Source organism: Rhincodon typus, chromosome 42 (assembly GCF_021869965.1).
Source record: "Rhincodon typus isolate 14 chromosome 42, sRhiTyp1.1, whole genome shotgun sequence".
NCBI lineage: Eukaryota > Metazoa > Chordata > Chondrichthyes > Orectolobiformes > Rhincodontidae > Rhincodon > Rhincodon typus.
The window spans coordinates 8,500,320-8,520,135 of NC_063373.1; the positions used below are offsets into that span (position 1 = coordinate 8,500,320).

General features: G+C 45.5%; 2 protein-coding genes across 3 annotated transcripts in view; one reads left to right on the forward strand and one right to left on the reverse strand.

Moving 5' to 3' along the window:
* The window catches only part of LOC109938405 (gastrula zinc finger protein XlCGF7.1-like), a 47,201-nt gene extending 34,708 nt beyond the window's left edge, over nucleotides 1-12,493 (reverse strand). The window contains exons 1-2 of one of the 2 annotated variants that reach the window (XM_048619317.1): nucleotides 12,377-12,493; nucleotides 10,268-10,426 (exon numbers count right to left, since the gene is read on the reverse strand). The gene's annotated coding sequence lies outside the window, so the exon portion shown is untranslated. Of the gene's footprint in view, nucleotides 1-179; nucleotides 456-10,267; nucleotides 10,427-12,376 lie in introns of those variants that run through there. The other variant, XM_048619319.1, reaches the window with a different exon arrangement.
* Nucleotides 12,494-16,542: 4,049 nt separating this feature from the next.
* Nucleotides 16,543-19,816, forward strand: part of LOC125487580 (probable G-protein coupled receptor 139) — a 21,497-nt gene continuing 18,223 nt past the window's right edge. Inside the window, exon 1 of the mRNA XM_048619391.1 lies at nucleotides 16,543-16,751. The gene's annotated coding sequence lies outside the window, so the exon portion shown is untranslated. The remainder of the gene's footprint in view (nucleotides 16,752-19,816) is intronic.

Here is a 19,816-nt window from a genome sequence, read left to right on the forward strand (position 1 = left end):
AACTGACGTTTAATATTGTGTGTGTTAGTACTAAAAGGGTTAAACAAGTAAATGTATTGAGTCGGTTCCCCGCCTTTTACCTGTCACACAGGGGACGAATACCTTTCCGGACAACAGGTAAGATGTCAGGAAAAGATGCTTATGCAGCGGATGGTAAATGACCTAAAATGAATACTTACCCTTCAAAGGCCGACAATATCCATGACTTGATGAATCCAGCGATGCGATGCTTTTGTTCGGAGTTTCCAGCCTGCAATTCCACGATTTAATACCCTAATAAACTTAAGTTTAGCACATCCGCGGCTGTCAGTCCAGGGCAGAATTCTTAGACGGGGCAAACATTTCCCTTGGTTTGCGTTTGCTCTGCGTGTACATCCTTCCCATCTCACACTTCCCCAGGACGAGAAGAAAGTTGTGTCCGCACTATGGGGCACGTTGTCCCAGCGTAGATTTGTCTCGGGGTTGCCCCTCATAAAGATGGCAGCCGCGCCTGCGCAAACCATAGTCGCCAGATAAACAACAGGGCCACGCGCCCGTCCCGCGGAACTTTGCCCCCAATAAAGATGGCGCCGGCAGCAGGTCCCAAGTTCTGCCCCGGGACTTGAGGACCATTTCTTGCAAACGCGGGGCCAGCGGTTCCTTTGCAGCTTTCACAAGACGTTCGTGGAGACTATATCCGTCCGCTGCCCCAAAACGTCGCTTCCTTATTCTCGCCTCACTCGTCAGATTTCCAGAGCCCAGGGACCAAGCGCCTGGCTGTTGACATAGTGCAGCTCTTGTCGCAACTCCCCTCAGCTTTAACTGACGACTAAAAACCCTCATCCCTGATCCATTAGATTAGATTCCCCTCTGCCCCATTCACTCTCAAGAGGACCCTGCAATCCTCCACAATGTGTGAAGGCCTCTGGTTTGCACGGACCCAGATCGCCCTGTCCCTGCGAGGTTTTGGCATTGAAAAGAGTGAAATTATTTGGTATCTTTGGGAATTTGGAGTTTCTCAGTGCTGTGCCCTGCTCCCCTGTGGCCCAAGAGCAGGTGTGCCTCCTTTTACTGCGGATTTGAACTCATTTCGATACATTACTCTTTCACCACTGTCCTCCCTCTGCAGTAATGGTCGTACTTGTCTGTTTAGGACTTCTTTCAGGACTTTAGCTGACTATATCTGCCACTGCCCTGACCATGTGCTCTGCATTTAGTCTTCCCAAATTTTTAACGTAATACAATACAATATTACGCAGTAATATCACTGAAGCAACATTTGACGCCAAAACCGTGGTTTCAAATCCCCATCTGACCTGGAAAGGCACTGGTGCAGTCACACAGGGGAGACACCATTTTGCTTATTCCAACTGTGGGAAGGGATTCACTCGTTTATTCCACTTGCTGAAGTGCTATCGCTGTGAGTCCGAGTTCAGATTGTCATCTCGACTCCTAGTACATCAGCGAGTCCACACTGGAGTGAGACCGTTCATCTGCTCAGAGTATGGGAAAGGATTCACTTGATCATCCAGCTTTCTCAAACACAAACGAGTTTGCGTTGTGGAGGTACCTTTTAAATGCCAAGACTGCAGGAATTTCAATGAAAGTTCCAGTTAGCTAGTATCCAATTCAACTTGCTCACTGATGAGAGACTGTTCAGACGCCCTCCCTGTGGGACAGATTTCACACACACATCTCAACTTTTTTTTATTCGACCGAATTCACACTGGGGAGAAACCATTCACCTGCTTTAAATGTGGGAAGGAATTCAGTCAGTCCCAAAAGAATTGCTGAGACACCAGCAAGTTCACACTGGGGACAGTTCATTTACCTGCTCTGAGTTCGGGTAAGGGTTCATTTTGTCCTCCCATCTACTAATACACCGTGGGGTCGTGTGGTGGCTCAGTGGTTAGCACTGCTGCCTCACAACGCCAGTGACCCGAGTTCAATTCCACCCTCTGGCAACTGTCTGCGTGGAGTTTTCACTTTCTCCCACAGTCCAAAGATGTGCAGGCTAAGTGGATTGGCAACATGCTAAATTGCCACTCGTGTTCGGGGATGTGTAGTTTATGGGAATGGGGCTGGTGGAATGCTCCAATAGTTGGTGTGGACTTGTTGGGTTGAAGGGCCTGTTTCCACACTGTAGGGATTCTATGATGAAGTTTACACTGGAGAACGACCTTTGAAATGCACAGACTGAGGGAAGTGCTATAAAAATTCCTGGGAACCAATAGCCCTTCAACATATTCACACTAGTGAGAGACCCTTCAGGTGCTCTCACTGCAGAACTGGGTTTAAGCAATTATTTCAACTTATTATAGACCAGGGAGAGACCATCACCTGTTCTGTGTGGAAAGGGATTTGCTTACTCCTCCAATCTGCTGAGACACCAACAAGTTCTCATAAGTGATTAGATTTTGCGGTTAATCCCATTTGAGATTTGTTTCTTTAGATTTTAAACAAAACTAGTTTATTTCAGTTTTGTTCGTTGTGGTCATTAACCAAGGCTGAACAGAGTGGCTTACTGGGCCATCTCAGAGGGCAGTTAAGTCACCCATACTACTGGGGATCTGGAGTTACGTGTCAGCTAAACCAGGCAATGGTAGAGTTGTAGAGCTGTACAGCATGAAAACAGACCCTTCAGCCCAACTCGTCCATGCTGACCAGATATCCGAAATTGACCTAGTCAACCTTGGACCTTGGACTTTAGTAAAGTCTTCAACAAGGTTCCACTTGGTAGACTAATTAATACATTTAGATCACTTGGATTCAGGGTGAGCTTGCCAATTGGATACATAATTGGCTTAATGGCAGCAAACAGAGCATAATGGTGGAGGGTTGCTTTTCGGACTGGAGGCCAGTCACCAGCGGTGTTCCACAGGGACAAAATGTCTTTTGTTTGACATTTATATAAATGATTTGGATGAGAATATAGAAGGCATGGTTAGTAAGTTTGTGGACAACAGCAAAATTGGTGGCAAAGTAGACAGTGAAGAAAGTTTTCTAAGAATATGAAAGGGACGTTGATCAAAGTGGTCCATGGATTGAAAAATGGCAGATGGGAGTTCAGTTTGGATAAATGCAAGGTATTGCATTTTGTGACAACAAACAAGGGTAGGGCTTATACAACTAATGGTAGGGCCTTGGGTCATGTTGTAGAACAGAGGGACCTAGGGCTGCAGGTACACAATTCCTTCAAGTTTGCATCACATGTAGACAGGGCAGTTAAAAAGGCATTTGACACACTTGCCTTCATTGCTCAGTCCTTTGAGTATAGGAGTTGGGACATCATTTTGAGATTGTACAGGACATTGGTGAGGTCTCTTCTGGAATAGTGTGCCAGTTCTGGTCACCCAGTTATAGGAAGGATATTATTAAACTGGAGAGGGTTCAGAAGAAATTTACCAGGATGTTGTCGAGTATGGAAGGTTGGAACTATGAAGAAAGGCTGGATAGGCTGGGACGTGTTACACTTGAGCATAAGAGGTTGAGAGGCAACCTGATAGCAGTTTATAAAATAATGAGGAGTATAGATAGAGTTAATGGTATTCATCTTTTCCCTCGGGTGGGGGATTTCAAGACTAGGAGGCATATTTTTAAGGTGAGAGGAGAGAGATCTTAAAAAAGACATGGGGGCAAATCTTTTACACAGAGGGTGGTTCGTGTGTGGAATGAACTTTCTGAGGAAGTGCTGGATGTGGGTACAATTACAATGTTTAAAAGACACTTGTATAAGTACATGAATAGGAAACGTTTGGAGGGATATGGGTCAGAAGCAGGCAGGTGGGAATAGTTAAGTTTGGAATCATGTTCGGCATGGACTGGTTGGGCCGAAGGGTCTGTTTTTGTTCTGTATGACTCTAAGTAAGGTCCTCTTTGAAGAGGTCTCCCTCTTCCCATTTCCTCCATCCTCACTCCAACAATAATTGTGTGTAGCTCAGGAAGCTTCTTAGCCACTGAGATTGAGATAATCCAATTGGCTGCCTCCCTGTTACTACTGGGCCAAATCGTCTTTAAAACTACCCCATGCCCTTGATGTGAATTTGCACCTTTCTCCATCCAGTCTCCATAGACGCCAGTGAGTTGATACTACATTTCATCTATGACAAGATTTATAAAACCTTCACTGACAGTTGCACTCACTGTGGTTCCCTTCCATTAATCTACTCTCACTGTGGGAAGATGTTCAAGTGACTGTGACTCTGCAACACCAGTGAGTTCGCACTGAGGTAGAGGTCACTCACCTACGCCAGGCGTAGGAAGAGCTTTACTAATCCATCAGACCTGCTTGCACATTTGTGAATTCACACTGACTGTCCACCAGCGCACTTACACCGAGGAGAGGCCATTCACCTTCTCCCAATACAGGAAGAAATTCAATCAATCATTCCACCTTAGTACGCAAATGTTCACACAGGTAAGAACCTGTTTCAAAGTTTTTAATGTTAGCAGGGATTTTAAAGCGAAATGGGTCTGCTGAAAAACAAAAACATTCACACTGGTGAGAGGTTGTTCATGCCCTTTTTTATGGGCGAAAGAGTTCACTTGGTAATCCACAGGACTTGGGCACCAGCAAGTTCACAATTATTTGTCAGTGCATTGAGTATAGGAGTTGGAATGTCATGTTGCAGCTGTACAGGACATTGGTTAGACCACTTTCGGAATACTGTATTCAATTCTGGTCTCCCTGCTACAGGAAAGATGTTGTTAAACTTGAAAGGGTTCAGAAAAGATTTACAAGAATGTTGCCAGGGTTGGCAGGTTTGAGCTATAGGGAGAGGCCGAATAGACTGGGGCTTTTTTCCCTGGAGCGTCGGAGGATGTGAGTTGACCTCATAGGTTTATAAAATCATGAGGGGCATGGATAGGGTGAATAGCCAAGATTTTTCCCCAGTGTAGGGAAGTCCAAACCTACAGGGCATAGGTTTAGGTGAGAGGGGAAAAAATTTAAAAGGGACCGAAGGGGCATCTTTTTCACGCAGATGGTGGTGCGTGTGTGGAATGAGCTGCCAGAGGAAGTGGTGGAGGCTGGTACAATTACAACATTTAAAAGGCATCTAGATGGGTACATTAATAGGAAGAGTTTACAGTTATATGGGCCAAATGCTGGCAAATGAAACTAGATTAATTCAGGATTAATTATGGTTGGCATAGACAAGTCGGACCAAAGGGTCTGTTTCCATGCTGTATGTATCTATGACTCTAACTGGCTCCATTCTGTTGTAATTGCTGCAGGTAGTCACATCCAGGACTGAATCATGTTCATTCTGACAGTGGTGTTTGTTTCTGCTGGTGTTACTAATTCCTGTAACTGGGCTGGAGTTTAATATTCTGAATAAATATCAAATAAATCAGCCCTGGATAAACCACAGATTGTTGGTTTCAGTCTTTTGCACCCGACTGTTGATCATCATGCAACTGGAGCTCAGCAAGGTGAATCTGGGGGCAGTACAGGAGAAACAGAACTTCAGCCTGGACTTGTCAAAAAGGACAAACAGGACCTGGGTCTTTCTCTCCTGCGTTCACTGACAGCAAATTCCCTGTTTGGGTTAATCCTGAGTCATGGAAGAAATGTGTCCCACTGTCTTCCATGGTTCAGAACTCCTAGACCTGGAACACAAGCTCTTTTACAACTAGGTTATAGTCAGTAAGAACAACGGGGAATACTGCATTTGAGCTGGTCAAGTCAGAGATTGTGGTCAGACTGGGACCTGCTCCTGACTGAAAGTGAAACGGCGGGTTTTAAGTTTCCAGTCAGAAAATGACGGTGGTCGTTATTCTGTGAAGATTTAACAGGCCTGTGTAACAGTCATGAACCATACCATTTTAAGGCAGACTCTGAAATTTTAATAAATTGTCTAAACTCTGCATTAAAATGGAGGATTTCGCAGGGGTCTGGTCACTGCTCATAAATCTTTTATCTCCAGACAAAGAAGAACATGTGAATTGTTTCCTGGAGTTCTCTCTTTTATTGGTGTGTATGTCAGCTACCACATTAAGTGAAGTTATCACAACTGCAATATCCATGAGAATGCGATCCTGATAGTCAAGCTGGTATTACTGTAACAGTGAACTCCACCACTGACGTTGTTGAACATTGCAGCCTCAGGCAGTGGACTGTGAGAAAGCAGGGTGTCAGTATCCTGACTCTGGTAAGGCACCAGAAGAATCCTTACTCAGAAACTGCCTGGGATTTTATCTGTCAATCTACATCCAGGGGGTGAATGGTTACTGACTCCCTGAATCTTTTTTTTCTCTTAAATTTAACCTACTTTTCTAATCAACCTGTTCAGAGATGTTATTGCACACCTCTGGCACAGGTGGGACTTGAACCAGGGCCTCCTGGCTCAGTGGGTGGAGATGCTACCGCTGTACCACAAGAGGGCCTCCTGAAATGTTAATTGGGGCCCTCTCGATAATTATTCAGTGACGTTATCTGTGCATCACCACCACCTTCCCTTCCTGAATTTTCTTTTGCAAACCTAACAGGGCAGTCTGAGCATGTGAGGGGCACAGAAAATTTGTATGACTCCCATCTAATCCCTGAGCCACTGGTAAATCCCAGGGGGGGCTCAGGGATAATTGGTGTCAAAGTGGCTCAATCCCTTTTTTCATTCACAGGATGAAGGTGTCGCTTCCAGGCAGCATTTATTGTCCATCCCTAATTGCCCAGAGGGCAGTTAAGAGTCAACCACATTGCTGTGGTTCTGGAGTCACTTGTAGGCCAGACCAGGTAAGAATGGCAGTTTCCTTCCCTAAAGGACATTAGTGAACCAGATGGGCTTTTCCCAACAATCGGCAATGGATTCATGGTTATCGTTAGACTCTTATTTCCAGATATTTATTGAAATCAAATTCCACCATCTGCTGTGGCAGGATTTGAACCCTCATCAGGATTCGAATGCTCATTAATGTGATCATCTGACAGCACAAGCGAGGAAATTGAATTTGAGGTCTTCCCAGTTCAATTAGCGACATTAACCAAACAGGCCAATAAAGGGAGCTATCATCTTCTCTTCCAAAATCTGATTGTCCTGTTTTCTCAGCGACTATCTTTCTCATTTTATTTCCAAGAGCGTGTGGGCTGGCTAACAAGTGTTCTGACAAAGCTAAAACATTCATCCAATCTGCAGTGAAACTCCAGTATGCCATCGGCTGTGTGAATAAGTTCATTTTGCAAGAAAATGTGTGGCTTGGGTGGGACAAGGAGGCCATTTGTCGAGGAGTGGGCAGTGATCCAGGACCAACATGAGACATTAAGTGAACTTGCTCAGATTGGCGGCACAGTAGCTCAGCGATTAGCACTGCTGCCCCACAGCACCAGGGACCCAGGTTCAATTCCACCTCCAGGCGACTGTCTGTGTGGAGTTTGTAAATTCTCCCCGTGTCTGCATGGGTTTCTTCTGGGTGCTCCCATTTCCTCCCACAGATGTGCAGAGTAGGTAGATTGGCCATGGTAAATTGCCCATAGTGTCCAGGGATGTTTAGATTAGGTTGATTAGACATGGGGAATGTGGGGGTGGGGGAATGGTCCTGGGTAGATGTGGACTTGTTGGCCGAATGGCCTATTTCCACACCGTAGGGACTCCATGATAGTCGGTTTAATTTGGATTTGGACACACACAGTTCAAATTGTAATCATTTTCTTTTTTTCATTTCACCTATTTTTCTAATCAACCTGTTTAGAGACATCATTGCACACCTCTGGAGCATGTGGGACTCAAACCTGGGCATCACAGCTCAGGGCTAGGCACAGCATAGCTGCACCACAAGACGGCCCCCGAAAGTGTTACTTCTTCCCTCTAGATAACTAACCAGGGCCAATATATCACCACCCACCTCCCCTCCCTGAATCTTCTAGCATTGAACCCCAGTTTGAAACCATATGGTTTAAGTCTCCAGAAGGACAAATATCACCCACAATTGGAGAAGAAAAAAGACTCATCCATTTCTAGGATGAGGGACCAACTGTACTGTAGCCAAAAGGTAGGTTGGAAAGCTAGTTTTCAGGAGGATGCATTGAATCTGCAAAGTGATTTGGTTAGGTTATCAGATGAGGTCTCAAATAGGCTGTGGGAATAGGTGAAAAATTGGCAGAATGTATGTACCACTTTGGCAGGAAAAATACAAATTATAAATAGAAATATTTAATTGAGAGAGATTACAGAACACTGCAGTTCACAGAGATTTTTGTGTCCTTGCGTAAGATTCACAAAATGCTAGTGTGCAGTACGGCAAGCAATGAGGACAGTTAATGGAATGTTTGCCTTGATTGCAGGAGAATGAAATATAAGAACAGTCAGGCCTTGTTGTAGTTGTGCACAGCACTGCCAAAACTGGACTGAGAAGCAGCTCAGAGAGGATTTGTGATGACTTTCCTGGGAGGATATTGTTCTCTTATGATGAAATGTTGAGCTACTTGGGCCTATACTTGTTGGAATTTAGAAGAAAGCAAGGTAATCTGTTTGAAACACATGACCATAAACCATAGGAGAAGAATCAGGCCATTTGGCCCATTGGCTCCTCTATTCAATCCTGGCTGATATATTTCACAATTCCATTCTCCTGCCTTCTCCTGGTAACCCTTGATCGATCCTCTTACTAATCAAGAACCTATCTATCTCTGTCTTAAAGTCACTCAATGATTTGGTCTTTATTGCCTTTGGTAGCAATGAGCTCCACAGATTGACTACCTTATGGCTGAAGAAGTTCCTCACATCTCAGTTCTAAAGGGTCATTCCTTCACTCTGAGACTATGCCCTCTGGTCCTAGTCTTTCCCACTTCTCCAATAACCACTCTATCCAGGCTTGTCAGTATTCTACATGTTTCGATGACATTCCCACTCATCATTCTAAACTCAGTGCATATCCAAAGACCTCAAACGCTTCTTATATGACAATCCATTCATTCCCGGGATCATGCTCATGAACCTCCAAAGCCAGCACATCCTTTCTTGGATACAGGGCCCAAAACTGCTTGCAATATTCCAAATGTGGGTCTCACCAGAGCCTTTTACAGCCTCAGCAATACATTCCTGCCTGTAAGAATGACCTCTGTAAAGGCAGTCAGAGACTCAGAGGCAGCAAAGTAAAGCAACACTTAAGAAATTTATTCGAGCACAACACCGGTGTAGATGCAGGAGGAGGGGGTCCAAGACTTACTCAGTAGTTTGAACTCTGTCCAAATACAATGGTAAGAAAGTATTTCCTTTATACTGTTACACAAACAGGCTAACGCAACTCCGAAACTATATTAACCAGTATCCACATCCAGCACGTGCAGTAAATCTAACAACACCACACAGTTTACTATCAGTGGTATGCACCTCCTACACTATCACACTGGGGGCTATCATCCATTGAAACCTTTATCAAAAATAAACATGCTGTTACTCATCGTGTCTAGCCCTGACCCCTTGTCACTAACATCAGCAGGCTAGTTTGTTTCCTGCCTGGAACATCCCTGGGCCTTGGGAACTATCTTCCAACTAGCTGCCTGTCTCTGCAGCAGCAAAGCGAGTGCTTTTTCAATCCTGACTTTTAACCCTTACATATGTATTTGTCCCTTACTCTGGATGTGAGAAAAGCATACTTCTGTAAGAAATCTACACTTATACACTCTTTCCCCTTCAGTCCCCACTCTTGGCCCATGGCCAAACTTTTGGCCCATGAGGCACAAGGGTATTACAATAGCTACATAGCTGCACGCACATCCCTGTGTCGAGGGAGATCTTATCTCTCAACTGGTCAGCAAGCCTATTTACAGTATGATTTCGAGATAGTAGGAACTGCCGATGCTGGAGCCTGAGATAACAAGGTGTGGAGGTGGAGGAACACAGCAGGCCAGGCAGCTTCAGAGGAGCGGGAAAGCTGATGTTTCGGGTCTGAACCCTTCTTCAGAAATGCACTAAAATGTGCAGACTAGTTTGTTTCCCGCCTGGAACATCCCGTGGTCTATTCCCTTGGGAACTATCTTCCAACTAGCTGCCTGTCTCTGAAGAAGGGCCCAGACCCGAAACATCAGCTGTCCTGCTCCTCTGATGCTGCCTGGCCTACAGTATGATTTAGCACATCTCTACTGGCAGTTTTCGTGAGCAACTTCTTAAGCAGGCAAAGTATACACGACTAGTATGAGCAAGATAAGTAACTGGATGATAAAGAGACAATGCAGACCCACGCATGGACCTTCGCCTTTAACCCCCAGTTCCACAGTCTTATCCACCACTCAGCATCGAAGTTACCTCTTCTTTCTCCTTTGTAATGATTACTGTCAGGTTATGGCACTTACACATCAGTGGGGTGGATGTCCTCCTGAGGTCTCGCCATGGTATTTGGACATGTCTCAGTTTGGGGGATGCATTGCTTGTAGGACCTGCAGCAGCTGAGTCTAGTTGCGAATAACTGCCGGAGATGTTTTAACAGAAGCGTTGACAGTAACATCCTGGGCCTGCGGAGGTTCCATCTTTGAGTGTAAAATCGCATCATTGAATGAATAAATGACCGTGGCCAGGTTTAAGAGACAGTAGGAACTGCAGATGCTGGAGAATTTGAGATAACAAAGTGTAGAGCTGGATGAACACAGCAGGCCAAGCAGCATCAGAGGAGCAGGAAGGCTGACGTTTTGGGCCTAGACCCTTCTTCAGAAATGGGGGAGGGGAAGGGGGTTCTGAAATAAATAGGGAGAGATGGGGAGGTGGATAGAAGATGGATAGAGGAGAAGATAGGTGGAGAGGAGACAGACAGGTCAAAGAGGCGGGGATGGAGCCAGTAAAGGTGAGTATAGGTGGGGAGGTAGGGAGGAGATAGGTCAGTCCAGGGAGGACGGACAGGTCAAGGGGGTGGGATGAGGTTAGTAGGTAGGAAATGGGGGTGTGGCTTGAGGTGGAAGGAGGGGATAAGTGGGAGGAAGAACAGGTTAGGGAGGCAGGGACGAGCTGGGCTGTTTTTGGAATGCGGTAGGGGCAGAGGAGATTTTGAAGCTTGTGAAGTCTCCCGCATTTCCCGCAACTCATCCCTCACACCCCCTCCCCGCAATAACAACCAAAACAGAATCCCCCTCATCCTCACGTACCACCCCACCAACCTCCGGATCCAACGCATCATCCTCCGACACTTCCGCCATCTGCAATCCGACCCCACCACCAAAGACATCTTTCCCTCCCCACCCTTATCTGCTTTCCGGAGGGACCACTCTCTCCGTGACTCCCTTGTCCGCTCCACACTCCCCTCTTGCCCCACCACACCCGGCACTTTTCCCTGCAACCGCAGGAAGTGCTACACCTGCCCCTACACCTCCCCCCTCACCCCCATCCCAGGCCCCAAGAAGACTTTCTACATCAAGCAGATGTTCACCTGTACATCTGCTAATGTGGTATACTGTATCCGCTGTTCCCGTTGTGGCCTTCTCTATATCAGGGAAACCAAGCGGAGGCTTGGGGACTGCTTTGCAGAACACCTACGCTCGGTTCGCACTAAACAACTGCACCTCCCAGTCGCGAACCATTTCAACACCCCCTCCCATTCCTCAGATGACATGTCCAGCCTGGGCCTCCTGCAGTGCCACAACGATGCCACCCGAAGGTTGCAGGAACAGCAACTCATATTCCGCTTGGGAACCCTGCAGCCCAATGGTATCAATGTGGATTTCACAAGCTTCAAAATCTCCCCTCCCCCTACCGCAACCCTAAACCAGCCCAGCTTGTCCCTGCCTCCCTAACCTGTTCTTCCTCCCACCTATCCCCTCCTCCCACCTCAAGCCGCACCCCCATTTCCTACCTGCTAACCTCATCCCGCCCCTTTGACCTGTCCGTCCTCCCTGGACTGACCTAACTCCTCCCTAACTCCCCACCTACACTCACCTTTACTGGCTCCATCCCCGCCTCTTTGACCTGTCTGTCTCCTCTCCACCTATCTTCTCCTCTATCCATCTTCTATCCACCTCCCCATCTCTCCCTATTTATTTCAGAACCCCCTTCCCCTCCCCCATTTCTGAAGAAGGGTCTAGGCCCGAAACGTCAGCTTTCTTGCTCCTCTGATGCTGCTTGGCCTGCTGTGTTCATCCAGCTCTACGCTTTGTTATCTCAGATTCTCCAGCATCTGCAGTTCCTAATATCTCTCAAACACGGATACAGACAGGCAGACGAACAGTTAGGAATTCAGACATACAGGCTACACTCAGGTTCGCTCTAATCTTATTGCAGGGGAATGTTTTCTAAGCTACTTGCCTTTTTGTAGCTCCCAGAGTAGTTCCTCAGAACATCTCCAAGAGGGCTTCAAGAGCTACCGTTCTCTGTCTCCGCACTCCCGAAGGTGCGTTCAAAAGGAAGGTTACGACTTACAGAGGGTCACGACCGGGGACCACTCTAACCTACTGGGCAGTAGAGATAAACGTACTCACCCCTACGTTGGTCCCATGTCAGATCCCTCAGGAAGAACCTCCTGGCTGGCTCACCAAGCTGGAACCGTGACCTCTGTCAAGGCAGTTAGAGACAGCAAAGTAAAGCGGCACTTAAGAAATTTATTCAAGCAAAACACCAGTGTAGATGCAGGGGGAGGGGGTCCAAGACTCATTCGGGATTTGAACTCTCTCCAAATACAATGGCAAGAGAATACCTCCTTTACACCATTACACAAACAGGCTGACGCAACTCCGTAACTATATTAATTACTATCCACATCTGGCATGAACTAACAACACCACACAGTTTACATTCAGTGGTATGCGGCTCCTACACTATCACACTGGGGGCTATCGTCCATTGAAACCTTTATCAAAAGTAAACATGCTGTTACTCATCGTGTCTAGCCCTGACCTCTTGTCACTAACATCTGCAGGCTCGTTTGTTTCCCGCCTGGAACATCCCTGGGCCTATTCCCTTGGGAACTATCTCCCAACTAGCTGCCTGTCTCTGCAGCAGCAAAGCAAGTGCTTTTTCAATCCTTACTTTTAACCCTTACATACATATTTGTCCCTTACTACCGATGTGAGAAAACTGCACTTCTATAAGAAATCTACACTTAGACACTCTTTCCCCTTTACTGCCCTTGTATTCTTAGTCCTCTTAAAATGAATCCAAGCATTGCCTTAGCCTTCCTGCAAATTGAACCTATGTGTTAACCTTAAGAAAATCCCTAACTAGGATTCCTTTATGCTTCAGATTTCCAAAGCCTTTCCTCATTTAGAAAATAGTCTACTCCTGTAACATGTCAGTTTCTCAGGGGGCTTGACGGACGAGGAAATGGAAGTTGGACACACACACACACACACACACACACACACACAGATACTGAGAGGATATTTCTTGTTGAGTGGGAATCTAGAATGAGGGGGGCACATTTTAAAAATAGAGCTCTCCCCATTTCTGACAGAAAAGGAGGATTTCTCTAAAATAAGTCGACAGGCTTTGGAGTTTAAGGAGCAGTGAGAGCTGTGTCATTGAATGTATGCAAGATAAAATGCTCACTAAAATCTGAGTTGCGATTGACAAGGGAGTCAGTGATAAAATGTCTTTGAATTTCTGTGATATTGACCTCCTTGCAGCACTGATTCTTTGTCCCAGTATTAGTTGGCTTGTGTGTAAGTGTGTTTGCTGAAGACAGTGTGAGAGGATGTATGTACGAAGGAATCAGTCTGTGTGGATGGGGGTGTGTGTCAGTGTGAAACTCCACATGTGGGTCTGTGTGTGTCTGTGTGTGTGTGTATGTCTACCTGCCTGTGAGTGTATGTGCCCCTTCTAATGATTGCTATACAACCCTTACCCCAAGCAGATGATATTTATCCTCTGTGAACCCTATTGAGGGATTGTAAATATACATTTCGGAGATTCTCTGACTCAACCAGACCTCGCCTTTCCTGAGACAGTTCATAACTTCCTTGTGTACTTCATTACCTAACGGATTCACAGTCTCTACTTAAAATACTTCCTCCGGTTTTATTATCAGATGGCAGTGGGATTGCTGCTGATCCATTCTGCATTGTTGTTACTCTGATGTCACTGCTTTCAGTAGTAATAAACTCATCCAGTTGCTCCCCCAGCACCAAACCATATACCCATCTGCATTCCAGAATTAATGTGATTGTTTGATGGTGAAAAGGTAGAGTATTTGCTCCCTTTTACCCTGATTGAGCAAACCCCCTACACACACACACGCACACGCACACACATTACAAGATGTTGTCCTTTGAGATCAGTTGCTTCTTTCCAGTCTGTATTGCTCTGAGTGAAGACCGGATTCACTTTCCTAACTGGTCTACGCTCTGGTCTGGGATCAGTCCCGTGCATCATTCACTCCCATTGTTTGGAGGACCAACCGCTCCCACTCAGTCTTCCAGGCCTGTCCTAATCTAATCTTCTGAGACACTTGCAATATCATGGGTAACTCCAACAACTAGCAAGAGAAATGTCACCAGGGATGGCCTCTGCAAAATCCTGAAAAATCCATGGGCCTGTTCGACTCTGCAATTTCAGGTTCCTCTCTGAGGCCAACATCCCCAGGGCCATGGTACTGGTTACTGTCAGTCAGTGCAATGGATGTGCCACATCATCTGCACTCATGACCCAAGCCTCCCTTGAGGATGTCCTCAGAGCCTCTTCGGAAGAAAAATTGCAACACCCCCATCTACCGATGAGAATTTTTAGCTCAGGACTGCCCTGAGTGGAAAAGGGTCACCTGCAAAGATACCAACCACTTTGAGCGTCTCCTTACAGGCTCAAATGAAGGTTCGAGGCAAACAGTGAAAGGAACATGTGAAAATCTGTAGTTTCCTGCCCACCTGTCCCGGCCCTGGCAGGGTTAAGAGATTTGGTATTGGACCATTCAGTCACCTCAGGACCCACAACTCCAAAGTGGAAGACAGTCATCCTCAAACCTGAGGGAAGGCCTAAAGAGAATGGATTTCGCTGTTAATCACATTGAGGACTGAACCATCATCTCATCTTGTCCATGGGACTCACCTCTTGGCTCCAGCCTGATCCTACGAAACAGTTGATCGAAACAAACATCTTCGAAACAAACATTTCTGGATATATTTTTTAATCTTTTGAAAGTTAGTGTTGGGATTTAGGCATTGATACTGGAACAGCAGATACTGCCAATCCTGCGTTGCCTGTGGAGAAGGTGACGTTTGACCCTCCTGAACTGCTGCAGTCTGTATGCTCCCTGTATATTTGCTGTAGGTTCTCATCAGTGGTGGTTTCTCAGTGAGTCTTGGCTCCCAGCCTCTTCCAAGGCCCTGTCATCAATCCTGTTGTCAAATGCTCAAAGTCTGGCTTGGAATTCTCAGTGGTGTCTCTGATTGACAAGTTCAGTTGTTCGTTTGCTCGCCAAGCCGGTTGTTCTGTGGTGTGCAGACATTTCGTTACCCTTCTAAGCAACAACATCAATGCGACCTCTAATCGAACCGTTGGTGTTCTGCTTCCTTCCATATTTATATGATCCTTGATGGCCTTGTCGCTTCCAGTTCTGTTGTTTTAGCAGCAGTCTGTATACGGAGTCTATTTCTATGTGTTTGTTAATGGAGTCCCTTGTTGACAACCAGGCCTCCAGAAATTCCCTTGCATGCCTGGTGTTCGCTTATCCCAGTATAGTCACTTTGTCCCAGTCAAACTGAGGCCCTCACTGTTTGCATGTCTCACTTGTCTCAATACACACCACAGAACAACTGGCTCAGCGTGCTAACAAACAACTGCATCCACAACCCCAGCTACAAATTTCAACTAATTGAAAAGTTCACTTGAAAAGAAAAGTATCCTTACAGGTTCATAGAGCATTTTAAACTTGTCCTTCAAACTAAAAGAGTAATGGAGTCATACAGCATAGAAACAGACCCTTCAGTCCAACCAGTCCACGCCAAAGATAACCCCAAACCAAACTAGTCCCACCTGCCTGCGCTTGTCCCATATCCCTCCAAACATTTCTTATTCACGTAATTATCTAGATGTGTTTTAAATACTGAAACTATACCTACATCCACCACTTCTCCTGGAAGTTCATTCCTCACATGAACCACTCTGTGTAAACAGAGAAAATTGTGTGTCTGAACCTTTTGTCACATGGCTGAGACATTAAGGTGAAATGTTCTGGTATGATATGTATTTTGGGAAAGACAAGTTTAGTTTGAGTTAGAAACTCAATAAACAAGCACTTCCCTGTGGGCAGGTTACCACGGCAACACTGATAAGATGACATTCCATTGTACAGAGTCCCCCTTATTGGAAACTGAGATCAGAGAAAAGGAAAAGGTTTGTCTGTCATTAACCACAATATAAATTTCATTCAGAGTGAATGAGAGAATAGATTAGATTCTGATGTGTGACATTTAGCTCCATAATTGTGAAACTGTCAGAAATAAGAGAATTAATAGCAGACAGGAAAGTATCCCCTCAATGAGAAAATGACTGAAGGAGAGTAACTGCTGGGAAGCAGGGAGCGTGTCCTTGTAAATCACAGATTGGAGAAATTCCAGCGGCCTTTTCCTCCCTTCCTGCCAGCCCCCAGCAGAGAAGGCAAAGAAGAGTCAGGGCCCAGAGCTGGATCAATACAGTGTAGAAAAGTGAGGGAATACTGATGTAAAGGGGCAGTTGGGACGGGAGACACCAGAGATCAAGCTCAGGGCACCCAAGGAGCCATTCAGCGGCTGACCTCGTGCAAGTGACTGGAAACACAGGACTTGCAGATGGGTCAGTATAAGATACAATAGAGGACAGGGAATCAGCTCGGCTTCCACTTCTGAATAAGGCGTTAAATTTGCGGATCCTGGAGTCTCAAAATTGGTAAGTAATAGGACATAGTCAGCTTGAATCTTTCAGTTCTTTACTGTTCTGTTTGTCTGCACTTTCTAAACCTGTACCATGTTGTGTATATTTTAACTTGACAATTTAGAAAATCCCACAAGTTCACATTTCTGTGTTCAATTGAATCTGACGTTATTACGATTGTTTACCACACAGACTGAGGCCATTCGTCCTGTCATGTCTGTGTTGGCTGCTTGCAGGTGTAATTCACTTGATGCCAACCTCCCATCTTTTCCCTGAAACTCATGAAACATTTCCTCTGTAGATTGTGATCCTAGTTCTCTTTTGGAAGCCACAATTAGATCTGCCCCTGTAACACTTCCATAAGAACATAAGAACCAGGAACAGCAGTCGGCTCTGTGGTATCTGGAGCCTGCTCTGCCATTCAATAAGACCATGGCTGATCTTTTTTGTGGACTCAGCTCCACTTACTGGCCCACTCACCACTACCCTTAATTCCTTTATTGTTCAAAAATCTCTCTATCTTCGTCTTAAAGACATTTTCAATGAGGTAGCCTCAACTGCTTCACTGGGCAGGGAATTCCACATTTCACAACCCTTTGGGAGAAGAAGTTCCTCCTCAACTCAGTCTTAATTCTGCTCCCCCTTATTTTGAGGCTATGTCCCCTAGTTGTAGTTTCACGCTTCAGTGGAAACAACCTCCCTGCTTCTATCTTATCTACTCCCTTTATAATTTTATATGTTTCTATAAGACGCCCCTCCTCTTTCTTCTAAATTTCAATGAGTACAGTCCCAGCCTACTCAATCTCTCCTCATAAGCCAACCCTCCCAACTCCAGAACCTCCTCTGCACCTCCTCCAGCGCCGATAATTCCTTTCTCAAGTAAGGAGACAAACCGTATACAATACTCCAGGTGTGGCCTCACCAGCACCCTATTACAGCTGCAGCATAACCTCCCTATTTTTAAACTCCACCCCTCTATCAATGAAGGACAATATTCCAAATGCCTTTTTAATGACCTGCTGCAGCTGAAAGCCAATTTTTTTGTGATTCATGCACAAGGACACCCAGGTTCCTCTGCACAGCAGAATGCTGGAATTTTTCACCATTTAAATAATCACTGGGGAGGCGATGGCCTAATGGTATTATCGCTGGACGATTACTCCACGAGACCCAGATAATGTTCTGGTGACCCAGGTTCAAATCCTGCCATGGTAGATGGTGGAATTTGAATTCAATAAAATATCGGGAATTAAGAATCTAATAATGACCGTGAACCCATTGTTGATTGTCGGAAAAACCCATCTGGTTCACTAATGTCCTTTAGGGAAGGAAACTGCCATCCTTACCTGGTCTGGCCTACAAGTGGCCCCAGACCCACAGCAATGTGATTGACTCTTAACTGCTTCAGGGCAATTAGGAATTGGTAATAAATACTGTATGGCCAGCGATGTCCTCATCCTGATAATGAATAAATGAAAGTCCATTTTTCAGTTATCCCTACGAAAATGGATGACCTCATATTCACCAACATTGTACTCCATCTGCCAGACCCTTGCCCACTCACTTCACCTATCTATATCTCTCTGCAGATTTTCAGTGTCCTCTGTACACTTTGTTCTACCATCATCTTAGTGTCATCTGCGAACTTTGGCACACTACGCTTGGTCCCCAACTCTAAATTGTCTATGTAAATTGCAAACAATTGCCATCCCAACAACTGTTTCCCAGAGGCATAACACTAGCCATTGACCTCCAATCAAAAAAAAACACCCATTTATCCACACTCTTTGCTTTCTGTTAGTTAACCAATCTTCTATACATGCTAATACGTTACCCGCAAGGCCGTGCATCTTTATCTTACACAGCAGCCTTTTGTGTGGCACCTTGTTGAATGCCTTTTGAAAATCAAAATGCACCCCATCCACCAGTTCTTCATTGTCCACCGCACTTGTAATGTCCAAATGACTGACATCTGCTCTTCTGCATGGTCAGTCAGGGTGTTTTAGATAAATGTTTCATCATCAGTTATGACTGAAGTGAATTATTTCGCTATCCCTGGCTGTACGAATTTGTCAAAAAAGGATTTGGTGAGAATTAGACTATAAGAAATTGGAACTGCTGTTTTGCCCCTCGAGTCTGCTCTGCCATTCAATAGGATCATGGCTGAGCTGACACCTGTATTTTCCCCATGGACCTTGATGCCCAGACTGATCAAGAATCTATCTTACACTTTGCCAAGATTTCAGCGCAGGGAGGGATAGTGGGTAAGGGATTTATGGCTTTGGGAGAACAAGGGAAAGAAAAGTGATCTGCAGAAACTGGAATTCTCTGAATTTCTATCCAGTTCTGACAGTGATGAAATTTGCCAACTCCTTTTACAGGCTATTTGAAGGGAAGGATTTACATCAGGAATTCAAGCCAAACATTATGTTGAGATTCCACAGAAATATTTGATGCCTCAGGACGTGAATATCATCAGCCTTTGAATATAGAAGGAGAAATGTTTGTTTATACTTTCTGAAAAAAAGATTCAAACATCAGTGCAAATGGAAAAGCACTGAGACACTCACAGACACACACACACAGACTCACACAGACACAGACTCACACAGGCACACCATTGAGAGAGTGTGTTCCAGTGAACTGACTGAGGAAAGAGTTTTAACGAGTTACGCAGACTGGGAAAAGAAATCACACCGTTCACAGCAAGGACAAGCTGTGTGTGTTTTCTGTGTGTACGAGTCTTCAGCCATTCATCCAACCTGTGGATTCGCAAGGACAGCCGCACCATGGAGAAACCATTGGAATGTGAGGATCGTGGGAAGGGATTCCGATCCCCGTCGGCTCTGAAGGTTCACAACAATACCGGTGAGAAACCGTTCACCTGCTCAGTGTGTGCAAAGGGATTCACTTCTCTCACATCAGCAAGTTCACTCTGACGAGAGACCTTTCAAATGCACGGACTGCGGGAAGAAGTTTAAAAGCTCAAGGTTACTGGCATCCCACAAAGCCGTTCACACCAGCGAGAGACCGTTCAGCTGCTCTCACTGTGGGATTCGGTTCAAGCAGTCATCTCACCT